Source organism: Lolium rigidum, chromosome 3, assembly GCF_022539505.1.
Source record: "Lolium rigidum isolate FL_2022 chromosome 3, APGP_CSIRO_Lrig_0.1, whole genome shotgun sequence".
Classification (NCBI taxonomy): Eukaryota; Viridiplantae; Streptophyta; class Magnoliopsida; order Poales; family Poaceae; genus Lolium; species Lolium rigidum.
The window spans coordinates 1,925,433-1,933,039 of record NC_061510.1 but is presented as its reverse complement, the minus strand read 5'-3'; positions in this window follow the sequence as shown (position 1 = coordinate 1,933,039).

The window sequence follows — 7,607 nt, the reverse complement described above, 5'->3', positions numbered from 1 at the left end:
AATCATACCGTCAAGCATTACCTTAAATGCTTGACGAAAGATGAATTCGTCACCTATAAGGACACATCCATGACGGTATGCATTTTTGTCACCAGGGTTTTCGTCAACAAATCCCCCATCTCTTGTAGTGTATGAAGACTGATGGACATAGTTTTTCAGAATAAAATAAACCTTTTGAAGAAATGATTACAAAAATTTGCATTTGCCTATGACTTTCTGGTCTATGGCCATAGCTAGTGCATGATACACCTATTTCTATTATTAAACTTGCTGAGTACGCTCGTACTCACGCATTCCATCTTGAACCCCTGCTTAGATTGGGAGGCATCAAAAGATAAACTACCGTCAAGCTCGAATACGTAGGATACGACTAATACAAAGAGGATGATTCCTTTATCCCAGTACCTAAGTAGCTAGAATTCTATAATAAGCCAAGTAGCTATAGAGCTAGAGTTAGTCACAAGTTAGTGTACGACTTGTTCTTTTGGAGGCTGTGTTGATGTTCTATAAAGGGTTATGTGTAATTCTATAGACATGCCTTGTACTCGCATATATTTCTGTTGTACCACTCCGAGGGATGTAATACTAGTGGAACATTATTTAATTGGTGTTATGTCAACGACTTGCGTAATACAACATGAAGTGGTATGCTGGGTCACCGCAACTGGTATCAGAGCAAATTCTTTGACCTTAGGATTAAACCCTTTAAAGGAGACCCGTAGGTTTGGTAGTGTCTATAGAAAGTTGTTTTAGTTAAACAAATCTTATTTTTACTCGAGATGGGTATTCACTTGAGAATAATCCTTACACACTTGAGTCAAATTTTCTTACCTTTCTTTGGTGAAGTAAGTTCGTTATCTTGCTTCATTCTAAATATGTAGAACAATATTGGAGCTTAAGATAGTAGGTGGTAGTAGACCACAGTTGGTATACAATACATAGTAGTATAAAGAGAGGATACAACCATGATGAAGATATCTTATTGGAAGATGTATATCAAGACAAGTTATGCTTAAATAAAAGTCATCCAAATCTATAATAGGAAGGATACTAAGTAATACCCAATGTAACATGTATAACCATCCAGTTATGAAGTAGCGTTTGATGTCATCAAAGCATTCATACAGTGTTAATGATTAACATGATCTCATGGTTGAAGGATTAAGTTACTATGCATTTGAGAGCTACACCAAAATGAACCTAATGACTTGATCTTATTGCTATACATACTATGGGTGTGTGTTCATCATATCATACTCCTAGGGATATGATCTTGTTACTAACAACATCCAATGTTCATGATCAGGAAACCATGATAATCAATTAATCAACAAGCTAGTTAAACGAGTGGCTTACTAGAGACTCTGGTTTGTTTACAAAACACACATGTAACAATGTTTCCAATTAATACAATTATAGCATGAGATGTAAACATTTATCATGGACACAAATATATAATAATAACCACTTAATATTGCCTCCCGGCCGCATCTCCAACACTGATATGGAGGGATAGTCTTCCAGTCTCCAAAGCCAGGGACTCCAGATGCGGAGCAAAAAATGGTCGAGTATCTTCTCAGCCAGGTGACAGTGCACAACCCCAACAAACCCGTCGACTTGCCGGGCTTTGTGATGGCCATGACAACGTCCAGAAAGGACCTCCGGGTGATGGCGGCCGCCGACGATTTAGCGAAATGGTGGCCTGCCTCCGAAAGCAGCGCCATCATCGACCTGAAGGACGACATCACCGACCTGAAGGACGACATCACGAAGGAGTAGGAGGATGACGGGCATGATTGGAGTTTCTCGGCCACCAATGAAGATGACGGTGGCGACAACGGCACGGATGACGGAGACAACACTAGTGATTGGCACCTTCGACCGCCGCATCTAGTTTAGTTCAGTTAATTTAAGTTTTAGTTACGATTTGTTCAAACTTTCTTTAAATCCTAGTTGTTTGAACAAACTTTGCCTATTTGAAAATCTCAAAAAATTTGAAATAATTTTTTCCATGTACATATTATGTTGATACTTACTTGTGTAAGTTTTCATTGGAAAAATTCGATTGTATGTGACCTACACAAAAATGAAAAAATGTTCAAATGACACTATAATGATTGGTTGTGCATTGTTCACGAAAATAGGAAATTGCATTTTCACATTTATGTGTAGGTCCCACATGGCTGATTTTTTATGCCGAAATATGCACAAACAAGTGTCAACATAGGATATATATAAAAATATTTCAAATTTTTCTAAAACTTTGAAATAGCATTTTTTTTTGGAATTTTCAATATAGGGTGCATGTGCACAGAGAGTAAATCGTCCACCGCCGTCATCATCCTCCCTTTCTTTCTTCGCGGGAGGGCTTTGCCAGCTTTTGGCGTGCTTTGTATTGACAGGGATATATTGAGGAAACACCACAAAAATTGAGAAAAGGAGCCTGGGTGATTTTTTTTCGCGCTATATTTTTCTTTGCCTTAAGTGTAATGTGACTTTGTACCATATAGTCTAATATTTTGTTCCTTTGCAAACGCGATAGTTGTTTCGCGGACACCACATTTTTATTCTACATGTAGATTCGATCTGTCCGTCCGCACTATAATTTTGCCCAAATTGTATTGTGATTTTTTTCCTTAGTCTAATATGCTGTTCCTTGTGAATGCGATAGATGTTCATCGGACGCTACAATATTATTTCACGTGTAGATTCGATTTGCTCCTTCATGCTATATTTTTTCCAAAACTGTAGTGTGATTTTGTTCAATATTTTGTTTCTTGGAAAGACCAGATTTGTTCTTCGGAGGCTGCAATATTGTTCCATCTGCAGTCTTTCTGAACCAGTCCAGACGTATTGTTCAACTTTTACTGTCATACTACTTGTCTAGGAAGATTTCGACTAGTATACATACCCTCCAGCCCCGGCAAGTAAAAGGTGTGGTTGGAAAAAAAAAGAACAAACACAATACATAAGTTTCGCGTAGATAGGCTGTTAGTTTAATTCGGCCTAGTGGGCTATCTGGCCCTGATTATCAGTGTGTGGGTACTAGGAAGGAACGCCCGCTTAAACTCAATTTTGCCCTTATATATAGGTTGGGCCAAAATCTAGAGTGGCCTCGCTCTTACACCTTTCTAGAGACACCACTGAAGTTAATGCTCGATTAACCTAAAAAAAAGAGTTAATGCTCGATGATCAAAGAGACAAACAGATCATCCCTCAGCGTTACTGGACAAAGTGCGCACCGTAAAGAAAAGAAACTATATGGGTGTGAATATTTTTAACTCAACTGAAAATTAATTTAATTCTCATAGATAATGTTATTAAATTACAACTCATGACTAGCGTGAATCACGGAAGAAATCTAACAGTTTGAAAGCATTTTTATTAGTTGCATTTCCATTTGCAAATGAAAAATCACAGTTACAACTTGACTTGCAACTGAAAAAAATTTAATTGCAACTCAACTTACAACTCATATGCATGAATCACGATGCAAATTAAATAGCGTACGAACTTCGTTCCCAACTAGCTGAGAACTAATAAATCCCAATATAGTCTCTTCATTCAAAGTTAGTTATTGCCTTTTTTTTTTTCTTTTTTGGAACAAAGAGAGTATAGGCTTTTATTTATTTCTTTATTCAATAAAAATTGGCAAAATAATCTTTACAAGCGTACAAACTGAAACCGATAACCGGGTACATGCCTTAAACTCAAAGATGAGCCGCCAGCAGATGGCATGCGTATGCTTGCAATAACTACTTTTTTGAATTGTATATGCTCCCTGGGACCTGGTTTTGTCGTGTTTATCCACGTCCTAGCCGTCTTCTCATGTCATCTTCAGCCTTCGACGCATTTTGGAAACGTTCTAAATTATTTGTATCGGGCCACATATATAAAATCGGCCATGAAACTTCTAGAACAAAAACATTAAAAAAGGGTCGAGACCCAAGTATATTCTGGTGGTCGTCTTCGTCGTCCTTCGTAAGGTCCACAATCTCCGGCATCTTACACACGACCAGTTGGGTCCCGACGTTGGCAGATATTGGACCGGCGGAGGAGGATGAAGGAAGGCCGGTTCAGCCGGTGGTTGCTGTGCCCATAGACAGTTGGGCGACTAGGACGCCAGTTGATACGCCGCTGATGGAGGCGGAGGCGGAGGGTAGGCCTGGACTAGCGCAAGCCACTAGTCACATGGCACTGGAGGTGGAGGCGGTGCCATCCGTGAAGCATCCATGTCATCCTTTAGGACCTCCTCCTAAGACGGGCCCGACGGCATGGACATTGCAGCGTATAGCGTAACATCACTTGTGGTGGAGGTGCCTACTCCTACGAATCCCTCACGGCGAGCCTCATGGCCTCCTCCTCAACCATGCCTTCCGGCATTAGGGGAAGCTAGTTCACCTATCCTCTTCCCTGGCTTTCTCTACGAGGTAGCCGAGATAGTCCTCGATGTCGTCCGACTCCTCATCTCGTGGGATTTGGTTTCTGTCGGCCGCTTCCACGTCCTCCTCCTCCTCCTACTCCTCCTCCTCCTCCTCCTCCTCCTCCCCCCTTCACCAACGTGAGCGGAGCACCGTAGTTGTACTCATCGTTGCCTAGGAACCCTGATCGATGCCTCAGATCCCTTGCGAGATGCCCTAATGAGTCCCACAATGGCGAGATGATGCAGTATGCATGGTAGGCGAGAATACGCCAGCGCGAATAAACCGGTCACTTTGCATCGGGACGCTCGGCTAAGATTTTACCTACTTTCTATCCGTGTGAATCGAAACAAACATGTTACATCCCTTCGCGCCAGGTCGATGGAGATGCATCACACTCGCGCGCGTTCGCCGAGTACTAACTCGATCCTCTTGGAGGTTGTGGCCGCGAATGATGAATCCATAGCAAAGACTTTTTATCCGTGTGAATCGAAACAAACATGTTACATCCCTTGCGTCGGGTCGATGGTGATGCACACATCCGCGCGCGTTCATCGAGTACTGGCTCGATCCTCTTGGCAGCTGTCACCGTGAATGATGAATCCATAACAAAGATGTTATAAACGTGACAAGAAAATAACAAAGAATGAAAATGAAATCACAAGGAAGATACAAGATTTCAACGTGGAAAACCCCTCGAAGAAAGAGGGGGAAAACCAATGATGCCAGCTCAAAATTTCACTATATCAGGGAGTATTTACAAACACCGTGAATTATCTTATAATCTGATAAAACCTAGCTAACGGCTTACAAGAGGTACACATAGGCGGTCATGACCACCTCATTACGGTCCAAGCCTACCCAACGATGGGCCTCGCTCCGGAACACATCCACTCCCTGATTTGAGATTGGTTAGCCTTTTGACATTTGTCTAATATAAAATTAATAATTGAAACACACGTGAAAGTTTTATGAAACTAAAGTGATATATGAAAATATTGTGAAATATTCTGACAAAAAGTGAAACTAATGATGTCACTACTGACGTCACTTCGGTTTCTTTCACAAAAATATTCGTGTTTTAGTTATGTTTCAGATTTATTTCGTAATTTTGTGAAAGAATTTTTCACCACATGGGTGACATCACTGACGTCACTACTTAAGTGAAGTTGCCTTTTAAAATTAGGTTTTCTCCTCGGTCCGAGTTAGGCTTCTTTTTATATAAATTTAGACTACTCATAGTGGGAGTAACATAACTAGTAACATCACACGACTCAAGGCATTTTGATGACATGGCATAACAATGAATGAAAAAAAAGAGTGAGGTGGTAACTAGCTATGTTAGAGCAATTCTAATAGTGCAGCCGGGTGCTGGCTATAAGGCCAGCTATAGTCATCTTATAGCTAACTTGTACAATAGTTGGTTTTAAGGATTGATAACTTTATGTGTAAAAGGCCCACTACACATACTCACAAAGTGCCTAGGAGCACGTGCAAGAGCTGTCTCTTGCATCTTGCATGAGAGCCCATCTCTCTTCTCTCTCTACTTCTCTCTCATCCACCTAAGCAAAACAACACTATTTTAATTCCTATAGCCTGCTGAGTGAGCCTTATTGTACTTGCTCTTACAATAACATCACACACCCCAAGAAAAAATGAGTGTACAACATAATAAATGACGCAATGCATGACACCACATAGAAGTTTCTACCCACTATGGAGGTAGTAAATTAGATTAGTAACATATGTCACGTTACTATTCTAAATTACTCTCCACTATGATTAGCCTTAGATCACAACATAAAAAGGACTTTTCTTCATCCCTTTGCACTTTATCAACACAAACTTGTCTACGATACTCCTACTGTGTTAGTAATATTTCTTCCTTGCCGTCTTGGAATCTTACACCGCCAGCTTCCAACGGTTGGCAGAAAAGACGGCCGTTGATCGATCTCACTGCTGTTGGATAAGTACAGAGCATCTCTGTTTACGATAAGGAAAATCAAGTCGTGTGATGAGCCGTACTCTGTTTGGGATCGCGCGGTGCTCAAATTCTGCCATCGGAGTCCTCATGACACGAGCAAGTTATAACACGACGGCCTCTTCATTCCCCCGGTCGGCTGGATAACGTCCCTGTCCCCGTCGATTGTCATGCCAAGATCGATCGATCGCCAACCCGTCTCTGTTTAATTACATTGTGGCTAGCTGCCAGCCCACCGCCCCGTTCATGTGTCTCATCCTTCTCCCATCCCGGCGAAGACAGGCATACCTGACGCGCATCCCGACAAGCTAAGGCAGAGATCATCTTTCCGAACTGGCTAGTAGCTAGTTTGAATGGCTCGATTCTTGGGATCCGATCTGATTGAATTTTATCATTATTATTCTATATATCATATTTTCTTAGTGGATTCAGAGCGTATCGAACAATGACAGGTTGAGAATTTCAATATAGATATACACCTAGGATAACATCAATACACATGCTACAATTCAGCTAGTCTCCTAATAATGTTGGACTCTATATTCGATCGAGTGACTATGTAAGTGAGCTATTGTTTACGGACGAACTCGGCTATGCTCAATTATATTTAACATTTTGGATTAAAATCATATTATTAAATAAAAACCATCGGATAATCTAAATACTATTTGCCATAACTTACCCTAGAACCTATCCGGTGTTAAAATTCGAAATCAAATATTCTTATTCGTTAGATTTTTTTAAACTGGATATATATTCTATAAAATGGATTGGAAGACAAATTCGTTGCCAAAATTATCATATCTATGTACACCATCCTATTTCTACGTTGGCGAGGCTGTTCGAGGCGCACAGCTGTAGCATCATTGCATGCCCGGCTACCTCAGCTATCTAGCATCATTGCATTCCTGCAAGAATGCGCAAGCAGATGCACTAAACAACGTAACACTGTATGCGTGCATGACTCCAGGTGGATTAATTCAACGCATATACTATGTTCGTCCGCATCCGAAGATTTGGCGTTTCTGTTTGCTTACTACTGGCCAACAAATGAGGTCTAGTATCTATACTCAACGCGTCTCGATCTAATTCGCTGCCTCCGTAATTTTGCGCTGCATTATCGATCCGATTTTGTTAATTGGTAGGGTCGGCAGTACCAACCGAGTTCAAAACAAGAGATAACTCGATAGGGACATGCAAAAAAA